The sequence below is a fragment of the Zerene cesonia genome, chromosome 17, assembly GCF_012273895.1.
Source record: "Zerene cesonia ecotype Mississippi chromosome 17, Zerene_cesonia_1.1, whole genome shotgun sequence".
NCBI lineage: Eukaryota > Metazoa > Arthropoda > Insecta > Lepidoptera > Pieridae > Zerene > Zerene cesonia.
In genome coordinates this window covers 3,427,661-3,442,284 of record NC_052118.1, presented here as the reverse complement: position 1 = coordinate 3,442,284, position 14,624 = coordinate 3,427,661, and positions in this window count along the sequence as shown.

Here is a 14,624-nt window from a genome sequence, read left to right as displayed (position 1 = left end):
ATTGATCTCCTCCCCTTCGTAATCGTAGGCTTTGAAATCGTAGAACCCGAACAATATATGCAAAAATACACTCGACGATTATATAAGCAAGATATTCAAAACTGACAATTACTAATTAATATCGAGCATGCGTAGGTGGTAAAATTTATTTATTTATTCTTCACATTAACACCAGTAAAAAAAGAAAATAAAAGAACAATAAATTGTCAGTATAAAAACATAACATTTTCTTTGCAAAATACTTATAATAACGAGCGATTTTGAATTACAATTAAAATATAGGAATACAAATGAATACCTGTCCACTGTAATATGGACTGGATTTTTTAATCAACCCAAAGACGGTGAAAGTTAAATTTACGTAGTTAATAGTAATTAAGTGATTAATTGAGTAGTTCTCAACGCGAGTACGCAAACGAAGCCGATGGCATGAAGCTAGCAACAAATAAACATTCGTCACGTATCGTGGCTGACTTTTGACCTCATAGAATAATGAACGCGCAAGCCCACGCTAACCTACACTTTGTTATGGCATTCATATACCAATTAAGCTAAAATGATCGATCACGGCTACGAGTAAATGAAGACGGCGTATTTATATCCATCTTAACACCTTATAAAAGACAATAGAATAACGCCTTGACTTATTGATAAAAATTGCCAAGGTTTACGATTATGAGTCAAACTATTATGTTTCGTGTAAACAAAAGATTATAAAGCTTTAAGAGGCGTTCATATATTTAAAGTAAATAAACAAGTTGACTTATAAATTATTCAGAAAAATATCGAAATACGGTTTTATCAGAGCTTTTGAACAAAGGCGTCATCATTCGTTTGCCCCAATAAATATAAAAGAGTAGAATAACGAATTGAACTATCGCTGGATTTAGAGAATCATGAACATAATATAATGAACAACTAATCACCAGTCATTTAATATTTGACGGCAATATAAGGAGATCACCCGTCAAAAACTAATATATATTTTGACACGTTAAATTTTAAGACGTGAGTGAACGGCATTGTTATTTTATGTTCCACGTAATTGAACAAGGATGACCTTTCTGTCTATCTCTGTGTCGGGGATATCACGACACTGTCTAAATTATATAGAATGCTATACGAAAACTTATATATCATGTTCACTCAGTATTTTGTGTTATTTACCATTGAACTACATTGCTCGAAATTTATTTCAATCAATCAAATTTAAGAATTTTGATATAATCTAGGCTGAATAAAAAATACACACAAGTACGTTCTTGCACGTAGCTACATAAAGTCTATAATATTTGGAACTCCAGTAACAAAAGAAAACAACAAGAAAAGTTGAAAATTAATGTACATTTAAATGTAGGTAACAATTTAGAATTTCATAAATAATTTATTTAGCATACTTGACATTGTAATTCCGGCTGTGATAAGACTTTCGTGACTGCTCCCCGAGGCATGCTACATTCAATTTTACGAAAGAAATATCTCTTATCATGGTGTATAATAATAATTTATGAAGCACTTTATGATGTTACAAGTGAAAAGCTTGGCCAAGAATTCAAGCTGTAAATATACATTGTATAACTTTTAAATAATGTATTGCGTTGGTGTTTGTTCCTGCGCTAATATTGAATGTATTTGTTATTTTTTTCATATTTTGTTTTTAAAACAGTATTAACAGATTTAAGAATAAGTTTCATAAAATTCATCAAAATCTTAATGTTGTGCAATTCATGGCTGAAACTGATTCGAATGTTTCAATTATATTTCACGTGTCAGTAAGGGCCCTCCAACCTCAAGCTAAATATAACAAAAGCATAACAATGATAACGGCCTTGTATTAAATCGATTCAATGAAAATATTAGGTTAAAGGTTATACGAGATGCTCCAACCGATTGACCTGAACTATTGTGTTTCTCTCCTACTTGCCGATGTGAAAAATTAAATTCGTATTTTGTACAAGAATACCATTGAAGTCATGGCCGATTTAATATTGAATTCAGGATCTGTGAATACTTGCTTAACGCTCAACCGACTATTGATTTCGTTCCATTCATCACGTTAACTGACGGCCATTGTAAACATTATGGTATATACATCTGTAGATTCAATTGATCAATTCATATGCTGTGAATATTTGCTTTTGTATAAACATAATAGACTGTATTAATGTTATTTGCCCAGCATTCATTTTAATAATTAGAGAGACGAACATGCAGTAGTTGTTGTCAAACACTAATTCTAATAATATAAAGCTGAACAGTTTGTTTGTTTTGTTTTTCTGTTTTTTGTTTGATAGGATAGCCGCGATCTCTGAGGTCTATAGACACATTATATACGTACCAAGGGCGAAGCAGTATACACTGCGAGTTGAAAATAGAATTTAAAGGTCGAGTGTCAAGTTAAAAATTATCCATAATCAAGAATTTCAAATACTCTATTTCGCAATCATTACCAAACTCCATATAATGCATCAAAAATCCAATTAACATAGCTCGTGCAAGACTTAAGCCGAGACCCGGTAACAGGAGATTAAGTTCTGGCTTAATTATGCCGCCGCCTCTGTTCCACTTGGCTTACTATTTTGCTACAATATTTAGCCTTAGATCCTTGTGGCATTAACCATTACATCTATTCTCTTTGGATTATTACAACGGAGCATAAAATTTAATAAATTCAAGTGACAACAACCCCCAACCAACATTATAACAAGAATGACCATATTATAACATTTTCAATGGACGCCACGTCCCAAAACTCAATTCGGCTGTAATGTTTTTTGTATCTGATACTCCATATCCCCGTGTGTTTTTATTAATAATAAAATTATAACATAAAAAATAAAGGTCAGTTTTTTTAATTAAAACATTATATTGAAACTAAAAGAATCAAATAAATCGTTGTAATAATTAGCTTTAGTTACGTTAATACTCAAATTCTAAGGGAAATAAACTGGTCAAGTATGAGCCAGGCTCACCTAAAATAAGTTAAAGAGCAACTGCAAAAAATAGGCACCCATAAAAACGAACAATCTTTGCTTAAACTCGTTTTATAGCGACGGAGAAATGCGTCATCTGTGAAAATTTCAACTGGTCAACTATAACGTATCATGAGATACAGCCTGGTTAAAGATAGAAACAGACACACAAACGGGCAGCGAACATTAATAGTATTCCGTTTTACCGTAAAAGTACATATCTTTGACACATGAAACATAAGATATTAGACGTAAAATCATAAAAATATCTAGAACTCTACGATACCAATGTGTATCATACATACTATAATTACAAGTTATTTCAATTTGAGATAACGTTTTCATTAGGTATAAACAAGTTAGCTCGAAGCGCAATTACTATAGTCCTATAGGTATAGCGAAATGATATTACAGGCTGTGACGTTCCCCTTAATAACCTCCGACGTAATTAAAATCCGGACGACGGATTAATAAACAGTTCACTATAGATAAGCGTTTACGTTTTGCATCTGTGAAATACGTAAAAACTGTACTTTTATATGTACGTTTAGAAATTTTCTCTAAGATAATGCTACCGTGTGCTTTATCAATATTTAAGGATTTTCTCATTTGGTTTGTATTGTTAATTTTCTTAAAAAAAAATATAAAAAGTTTTATATGATGTTAAGTAATTTCAATATCAAGAATGTAGACATTACCTACATATTAAAAGCATTAATCTTTTATAATATCATGTAGACTTTTTAGATCATTTTATCCAGTAGAAGTATGTAATAAAAAGTAACAAATAGGAACTGAAATTGTATCTTAGTAATTGTTCGATTGAATCGCTTCGGATTAGCGAGGAGAGTTGTTGCGTGAATTTTAATTCACACCGATTAGATGCCAATTAGTATTCCAGTCAGAACAACAACTAATAAAAAGGAGGCGCCGCGGGGAAAATTGAAAATATCCGAAACAGTCAAGAAAATGACAAGGCCTCTTCGTCACGCCGTGAAATTAGAATAGTCCAAAATTTCTGTATTCCCGTCACGTGGCGCCAAAAGTTTGTTTACGTTTCCATTCTATTATAATCTTGAGGCAATCTCCATAACAAGCGGCTGCTTATGCCGCTACCGATATCAATTCACGGACCGACCATTTATACTGTTTGCGATCTACCCTTTTATTGGAACGCAAAAACATACAATTGGAATGATACGAGTGCATTATCGGCGCCCGCAAATACTACGGGGAATATCTCAATTGAATAGATAAATTTAATTACATTTGGATGGTTCACCTCTTTAAAATTCAAATGTAAGGGAGTAAAAGATCAGCGATATTATAAGTATTTTACTTTTTTTATTTAATTGTACCTACAGAAAAATCCCTATTTATCTTCTTCTAGTATATGTATAATAATATTTTGTGTAAGTGCTGGATTATTATACTAATATGTATGTGAAAAAATCGTAAATTAAAACGTTATCCGTAATAACGAATATGACGACAAATAATGAATAAATAAAAATAAAAAATTACGTTCTTGTTCATCCGGCCACAGATATCGTTACAGCTTAGTCATAGTACATTAGATACATTATTAAACATATTTTAATTATAAAAATAAGTGATTAGGTCATTTATGTATAGATATTTTCATAAGCTGTGAATTTTTAAAGTATGTGTGAGACTTTTAAAGCATATTAATATGTTTTGTTATGTTAACAAAAATATTCGTATGTTAAGGTTACAATAACAATAATATTAGTGTTAAATTCCATTTTCATTTTAGCACTTAGCTAATACCTATATTTATTTACTCATTATGTATCAGCGAACGCAATAAAATATTATTAAGGTTATACGTGTGAATTCATTATGTCAACACTTTATATTTATAGATAAAAAAATCACGCTAAGTGTATTTTATAAACGAATATGCAAATTTAAAGACATTACAAATTTGGTTAAGGAGTTTTAAATATCTATTCTGTACTCATTAAAACTAACTTCTCTTCTAGCAGCTTTAGCTAAGAATAATTAAGACAAACGTTTCAGTCCCAAACAAAAGCTCGAATAGCCCCTTAGCTAAAACTTACCCCTGAAAATGTTTCTACCTAAGAATTAACAATAATAAATGGGCGATTAACATCAAGTTCAACCAATTCAAAGTTGTAGCCATAAAATTATGTTTATTAACAACAATTAGGTACCGCGGCTAACAATGTAAGGTCGCCAGGGTTAATGCACATTAGCGTACACCTATTATGATCTCCAGGCAAGTTTATTATACGCAAAATGCCCCCTACATCATTATAAATGACGCGTTGTTAACTAATTATCGGGGATTTAACTCAAAACTTGCACAGATTACATCTTTGTTTCTAACTGGGCTTCTCTAACTGAATTTCACATATGCATGCTATTGTTATTGCAAATATTAAAGAAAATGCTTAAATGGTTCTAGAAATATTTATTCTTTTATAAAATACAATATAAATAAGTGTATTTCCATTTTGCACGGTTGACAACCAATAAAATAGTGCGGATACAAATATGGGAAAACGGTGGAAGATATTGAAAACAATTTATTCAGTACACGAGTCCTACGTACAAAGAGACTTATTCCTTACCTCGGATTTCCTGTAAACAAATACAGCGAGAATAGGACATTTAACATTCAGACAGGAAACAAAGTGGGCAGCCTCCACCGGCCTTCGAAATTGAGCACTAATACACGTATATTAGTTTGCAGACATTGCCAGGAGAATACGTCTCGCTGTAACTTAATCCCACATGAAGAGGGTTTTTTCGTTGTATTTTAGTGTTAATAGGTCACAATTACGTCGTCCATGCTTCGGAAATGGAAGCTTAAATAAGATGTTATCCGAATAATTCGTATAATTGTATTTTTAAATAAATAAATTTAAAGTACATTGCGAGAAAAATTGCTGAATATATTTTAAATATTTTAATAGAAACAGAGTTGGAAGTGGAGCGTGACATCAAAGATTCCATTACAGCTGTTATACGTCCATTACCGACGCGCCCCTCGCTCGGAGCGACCAGGACATGAGAATTTCCAATCTGAAATTCAAAATCCTGTTGAAACAGATAAGTGGAAAGAATATCGCCATTAAAAGTCGATGGGGAATGATATTTTGCCCCGCACCATTAAAATGAAATTTTATGATAATTACTCCTTATAAACCATTGACATTGTCGCACATCACATCGGCTATTCTTCTTCCATGCCAATGAAATAGAAATGAAAAACAGAAAAGAATAGCAGTACTAATGAATTTAAATGTTATTCAATTAAATGCACATGAATTATTCAGTAAAAGAATGCTAACGTAGAAAGAATTCCAACCTCCGTCGACCGTCGTAGCCTTAAAGATCTTGGAGCGTATAATAATTAATTACTTTTTAGTGATAAACTGAGATTGATTTCATTGCGTTAGAAGTCAAAGATACAGGAACAAAGAGCTGTTTGACTGGTTGTTCGTATAAATAAATGAACCTTGTTAAGTGATAGTCGTTAAAGGCACTTTTTTCTTTGTATGTCTATAATCTGTAATTGGCTACGCATTCCTAGAAGCGCGCCGAACTATTCTTGTTGTTATAATGTTAAATAATTCATAACGTATAATTTATATATGATTGTTCACCTATAAGATAAAGTAAAAACTTTATTCTGGATTCATTTAATAAAAAGTAATTTATTATATTGATATTCAAACCCGTCGGTATTTATCGACAAACTTCTAACCCTTTAGGTGAATGATCGGATTATCTTCCCAGTTTTTTAGTCGAAAACTTATTGAATATTTAGATTAAGATAAATTTAAAAGATAACCAAAAATTCATTGTTGTTTTTTCTGGTAAGATTTTGGCACGATTCAATGTTTTATGCTTTCTCTGTAATCATATTCTTTCTTAATTGTTTTTTATCCTGTCGAGAGTTGAGCATTATAGAAACATTTTGTAATGAATGTTAATAACTGCATTTATGACTTACTAGCTAGCGCTCCGCGGTTTCACCCGCGTAAGTCCGTATCCCGTAGGAATATCGCAATAAAAAGTTGCCTATGTGGTATTCCAGTTGTCCAGCTATCTACGTACCAAATTTAATTGTAATCGGTTCAGTAATTTTTGCGTAAAAGAGTAACAAACATACACACATCCTTACAAACTTTCGCATTTATAATATTAGTAGGATAGGATAGTAACATTATAATATTTGTAGCATTATATGACGACTTATTATATTTCATTCCACAACGAAAAAGGTACATAAATCATTCGGCCGTTCTTTATGCGCTGCACAATAATTTAATAAATAACATTGCTACTGTAAAATCAATAAATGTTTTACAATAGATATCCACTAAATTGGGGTAAAGATTTAAGAGTGACAGTTCGATAAAAAAATATCCTAATCTCATAAGCCTTTGACCGTAACCCACGCAAATTAATGGCTTGTCCACTTGCTCCTTTGTTTGTTTTGCTTCAATACCCAGCGATATACGATATTTTTATAAGATTCGAAGTGAACGAGGTCATCTAATGGCAGGCGTTATTGATGCTGAAAATAAATAAGAGATTGTAGAAAGGGGAAATGATGAAGTAAAGGAATTAGGCCTCGGTAGACTGCTCGCCGGGTGAGACGCAATACAATTAGGTTCTTAGATCTTGACTACTCTTTTGTGATTCTTTCTTATATTTCAAGGATTCTTAAAGAAAAAGCATTTTTACACGTGATACAATTATTTTGTCTCGATGCCTATTATTATTTCATATAATTATTGTTTCGTATGGACTTGAAAAGTATCTGTTCATAATTATCTGAATACACAAATAATTTCGGTTTAAAGGTAAGTAAAAGTCTGGTGAATATTGTGGCTATATTTCATTCTCATATCATACTCGTAAAAGTTGTTGATGAGTTTTGGATTTTGACAGCCTCATCGTCAGTGGCAATTTTGTTGTCCACACATATCAAAGAAAGACAATTTTCTGCGCTCTAGTTGTTATTCCGGCGGTATAGAACAGGATGAATATTACATGTACAAAAATACGATAACGCTATCAACAATTGCCACTGCAAAAGATGTCAGGACAAAAATATGTTTGCGCTTTGTAAGACTGTTATCTAAGCTGATATATTGGATGTGTTGGTCGAGAACCCGCACCGCACTCTGTCGCCATAATAAATTTTGTAACAAACAATATTCCCTTGCCTTTGTCTGACATCCGAGAATCGATCGAATACAACAATACTGATGTTGAGCTACTTGTATCTTCTTTTCAACAAATAGTCCTAATGCTGACGACATTTGCTTTAATAAGCGCTTCGAGAAGTTGAAGTACTGCAACTTATCTAAGTATTTATTAAGGAATTTTTTTATAAATAAAACACTTGCGTTTCAAAATTTCTATTGATATCAAACAGATTAACAGAAAAACAATAAAATCAAGCGGAATTAAAAATAGCATATACGTAGTATCTAATCCTATACATAGAAACATTACTATAATGCTGAAAAATAATTATGTAATCAAATCTTACGAACACAAATAAAACATCAAACGATATCAACCCGAAAATCCTCTAAGAGTGTAATAATAAGCGAAATTCAGAATATTTCTATCAAAATATTGCGGGTAGACCGTAGAGCTGGTTTTACTGGTACAAATTGTAACCCTAAATATACTGCATTATTACGAAAGTAAATCTCAAACTATCTCAAATTAAAATCTTTCGTGCCAATACAAGTAGAAAGCTTTCGAAGCATCATGGAGAAAATTTTGGGTACAAAATTATTCAAATACTAGCAGTCCGCTCTCGCTTTGCTTCGTACAAGAGGAATAAGAATATTTTTAAAAACATGCCTTAAAATGGTTTCAAAACGAAAATAAATAATAATAAACGTGCAAGTGTGTGTTGTTAATTACAAAAGTGACATACTATAAAACTGTAATTAATCTAAAACGAATTAAATTCGATTCTATGTCGCAATTACGAGTATGTTTTAAATATAAATTCACATTAATATAAGCGTCGATTACTAATGAAGCTCAAAACATACCCAAGAAACGGATTTAACAATTCACATCCATATATAAATAGCGAAAGTGAATTGCGTATGATGTGCGCAATTAATCCATTCAAATCAAAATTCAAATATTTAACGTAGGCGTGAATGAGAATCGCATTTACCAAGGCTTGTTATCGTAGGTAAGCTCATTTGCCGCGCCCTTCGTGCTTCGCCCCACTGACTCATAGCGATGCTGATCAAAGCTTATAACTTATAACCTTACTTAGCTGTGTACATGAAATCTATTTCCATTGTTACATTACATATTTTCAACCGACTTCAAAAAAGGAGGAGGTTATCAATTCGCCTATTTTTGTGTTTGTTAACTCATAACTTTTCACTGGTTGATTCAGTTTTTATTATTCTTTTTTATTTGAAAGGCACCAGGCCTCACATGTGGTCTCATTTAAATGCAGTTTAGTTCTGACTGTCTCACTTTAGTTTTCAGTTAAAATAATTATACAAATGCATATCTTATCGTGTATTAAAATATAATACAGTATAAAAATACATAAGGTGCATACAGTGCAAATGCTAAATTATAAGCCATTAAAATACGTCCAATATAAATATTATGCTCTTATTGATATCTTTATACACAGATGTTATTTTACTTATCTTAATATTAATTCTTTCGTCTTACATATTTTTAGATCTAATTCTACGTGAATAACTCAATATTCCGTGTCCTGATTAAAATAGGTCACATACAGCATATGAAATTACACAAAAATTTTTGCTTTACTATGTTATAAATATTTAGTATTGTGTGGGCGGAACATTTCAAGATTACGTAAGTAAGCATCTCCAGCAAATTCGTCGAAGTACCTGAGGGTTTGTGAAGCAAGCTCATACCTACTTAAACAATCTTTGAAAGGGATTATGTCTTCATCAACTAACTTCCACTATCTGATCCGTTAACATTGACGTCATTTCGTAAGCATTAATTTATAAAGCTTAACTTGCGGTTGTTGATGAAATTAAACAAAGTTTACGTTAACTTATTTATCATTTCTTGTTCGCAACTTGTATCGGAGGTTGTTGGGATAAGTTGGATCACAATTGTTTAACTTTGTAGAAATTAATTTAGACACACCATATATGTGATGTGAAGAATAGACATGATAAAGTGTAGGTGAAATATGATGTCTGAATTAGCAATAACGTTTTTTATGTGCATTCAACTTTATTTATTATTGTGTAATTGGGCAATTTCCACAACTGGCACTAAGATTATTCTAGTAGATTCAGATCACGTCAAAGTAGTAAAATAATATAACTTTATCCTTCACGTCAACGTTTTGAATAAAATGCAAAACGTGCTTGGGCTGCAGCCAAGCCGTCTTTGCGCACCTTAGCGCTCTTAATCAGATGACATTTAATATATAGCACCCAAATATAAACCGTTAATAAACGAAAATATCAAATAATATACAAGCGCATATTTAAATCATCGTAAGCATTAAATAGTTATTGAACAATATCACCTGTTGCTGTACATATTGATATGATAACTAATCGCTCGTCCCGGCTCCGCCCGGATATGGAAATTTCTATTTTCTCCCAAAGGAGCATTTAATCGGGATAAAAATTAAAAAGTATCCTATCACCCAAGTCGGCTCATATTATGTATGTATACCAAATTTCATGAAAATGCTTTGAGTAGATTCAGCTTGATTGACGGACTAACAACAAAAGAAACTTTAACATTTATAATATTAGTGTGATAGTGTGATTAATAATAAATAACCTTAAGATTTCTAATGTAAAAACCTATATTATACTTTCTACTTAACGTGATAAGTTTGTTTTTATCTTTAATGTATTGCACATTTCGATAACAAGAAAGATAGAATACAGTGCAAAAATAATAGACTGAGCAGTTGCGATCAAAAATAAAATATATTTACATAGAGTGGGTATCTTTGGAGCCCCAAAACTTAGAATATAAATTTGACCACTAGCCGGTGTTGTTTGTCCAACAATAGGCAGGGTTGCCAACATAAATTATCGGACAACAGTCGTCTCGAATTTACACAAAACGATCGGCAAATATTTACTTCGAACTAACATACAACATAAAACTTTTAGCGCGCTGTCTTTTATTACCCTTTGATGCTTCTTTTATTATTATATACATATTTATACCTATGTATACCTACCCTATTTTGTTTACATGTAAAATATAGCTTGTACAGAATAACAAGGCAGTTAAACATAAGCTTCTTCCAAATTCTGAAAGAAATATATCTATGAACCATCTATCTATCTAGAATATGATTCTTCAATATACGGTAAGGCTGTGGATTAGGATCTTATGAAGCGCTTCATGAAAGCTTACTCTTAAGCCATTGAAATCGATGTCATAAAATATTCTTGAACGTTTATTTTGCATCGCTGATACTTAAAAATTAAATATTTAGTTTTTATTTATAGATTGATGTAACGTTGTTATCATCTTATATTAAATCGTTTCTTAGCTTTGTCAAAATTTAATCAAATTGTCTATATTTACTGGAAACTACTCAATTTATTTTAATATGAGTTTTCGTAGTAAATATGATTAATGTAGAATAATAAGTTTTAGATACTTCTTAACGTAAAGAGCTTACGGAGCCTTATGATATTTATAAAGATTTTATGTTTTATAAGGTTAACGAATTGAAACTCGAACTTAGATCTGTTAATTGTAACTATTTTTAAATGATTTTTATTTTACTTTATCTGTATATCTATTTCACCTGTATTATCCCGGTTTCCTGTTCATTCACAATGAATATAAGACTCATATTTCTCTAATTTTTTTCAAATCATACATTACAAGCACAATAGCTCACCGCACGGTGATATTCTCTATGGAAAGTTTCACATAAAGGCACGCCTCATTATATTTTGTTTATATCCTAGAGGATAAACCTTGCATCACCTATCTGGTCAGAATATGTATGTACACATCTATGAAAATGTACTAACTGCAAACAAATAAATTCTAATGTATTTTCATGAAAATGTATTGGTATGAACTGTAATAATTGACGAATATAATTTTAATCGATTAGTATAATAACACGTAATAGGCATAAATGGATATTAGAACCTATCAATTCGTTAAATAATGTTAAATGCAGTATTCAATTTTGAACAAGTAATTAAATTTCTAAAGGTAGTTAGGTATTTTTAAGATAAACGTTCTATCTATAAACAATATTTGAAATAAGAAGTTACTTGGCACAGTGAGTACTTTATTTTGTAGCTTTTGTAGGATTTCGATACATTCAACTGTATAACTATCGCTCGCGTTTGTAATTTTAATTTCAATTTTTAAATTATAATTTAATTACATAATATAGAAAAAACATTGCACTATGATAATTATTCAATATGAATTTATATTGAATGATATAACTATCATCCTAGTCATTTTAAATGTTTTTGAACGGTCATGACTAATATGTTAGCAAAAAGGGAAACGTTACATTTTCGAGCTATTTTTGCTATCCGTACCATAAAGTCGCGCCGTCATCTAGTGCATGAATAGTTCGAGACAGGAGGAGCCACAAACATCACCGCTCATCTTGCGTGTAAACACTCATCCACCCTCCCTCAGCAGACCTTTGATGCCGTCCTGACGCCATACATATTTCGAGTGGGTCCTCTTTGCGCTTTTAAAGTACTTTTTAATATTAAATCTCGCCTCTAAATTGTAGTTTTTGTGTGAGATCGCGAGGCACTAGTACTTAGATTTTTTTATTTTATTGAACAGTGGAAAAAAATATACTTACATCAATGTTTTGGAATCAGGTTTACATTCCAGAAAATGAAGCTTTCCAAGGGATAATCGAACATTCACACAAACGAACAAACACGACTATTTCAAACACTTTCTCATGAAACATTTATTTGAATCAATATAATTTATGGTAATATGATAGAAAGCCAAAATGTTCCTGAGCATTTGCCCCTATTGCTATATTCAGATCGAACGGGTGCTTACCATTGGAACTCAGTAAGCATTCAAATGCCTTCAACGCCGTCGACTACGCTGGACCGACTGTACTGAGCACAATAGATGCCAATTTACACAGGAATTCAGTTCAGATGCCTCCATCATCCATGCTGACACTGTAAGCATACTGGCATATTTCGAAACTGGTCATCCAATTATCTAAAACGTGTGTTTATAAGGGAGAAATGTTATTAGAGAGTTGAATATTATGCTAAAATAAGCTGTATGCTTGAATAAAGTATTAATTGTAAACATATTTAATTTTTCTAAACGTTTAAACAACCCAAAAGAAATAAAAATAATATGGATATGAAAATAATATGGAGAGTAAAAATTATCATTTATTTATATTATGTCATATTAGCTGTAACCCACGGTTCCGGCGTCTGTAACCTATGTGGTAATCCAGACTATAATCTATCTCTGTATCAAATTTCATATAGATACGATAAGTTATTTCAGCATAACAGAGTTACAAACATCCATACATCCATCCTTCCATTCGTATGATTTGAACTAACACAATAATACACAATTAGTTATCTTACTAATCAGTCCATTCATTTAAACTCTACACTAACAATATTCACTTTCATATTATAAGACAAAATTCCCGAAAACGCTTAAAATATTCCAAACAGCTCGATCATGTCTCAGCGGAATTTAATTATCTCGGAATACGAGTATCGCTATCGATCCTATTTAAGACATTTCGTACTGCACTGCGAATTCCAGAGCTAACCTATCTGACCTTACATCCTTCAGTCGTGCCTTCAAATGCCGCAACCCCACAATGGATGCCAATCGTGAATTACCAAGTGTAATCGTTCGCCGATCATCAGTAATAAGAAATAACTGCTAATAAATTCATATTAGCACATTAATTAATGAGATTAGCTTTGTTAATTTTGCTAAAAAGAATTTATTCATTAAAAAGGATTTCTCATTGAAAGTAAATGTTTACAAATCGAATAACATTAATACAAATCCTCCATTGAAAACGTCTACTTTCTTCTTTTTTCATCTTTTGGCTTTTATTATACCTAATGGACAAGACCTAGAGGAAAACTTATAAATGCCACTAAGAATTACTCGTTTTAAAATCCATCTCCAATATTCACAAGACTTATACACCAGACTCACCTTACACACACCTTGTATATTATGTATTTTATTTGAAAAAAGCAAATAACAAAATGACACCTCAAACCTCAAAATACACCAATTGTTGCGTAAATAAGTGTAGCAAACAAACATGTTTATGCTAAAAGCTATATTGGTTTTGTGCAATGAATTGGTATACCAATGAAATGAGAGGGCGAGTTCGCTCCACGAACCGATTTGCATGTTGAGTGATTATTTTGTCCACCGATGCGTATATTGTACGGAATCATTTGTTTTATAACAATTTATTCGTTCAGTTTACGTTTAATCAGACCTACACCTTGCTTTAAATAATAGAACACTCTCCACGTGTTTTTCTCTTCGTTTATGTTATTAGCGGAGTAATGCTTATTTACCGTTTTAATTCTTCTTTTTCCTCTTCTTAATCCATGCACA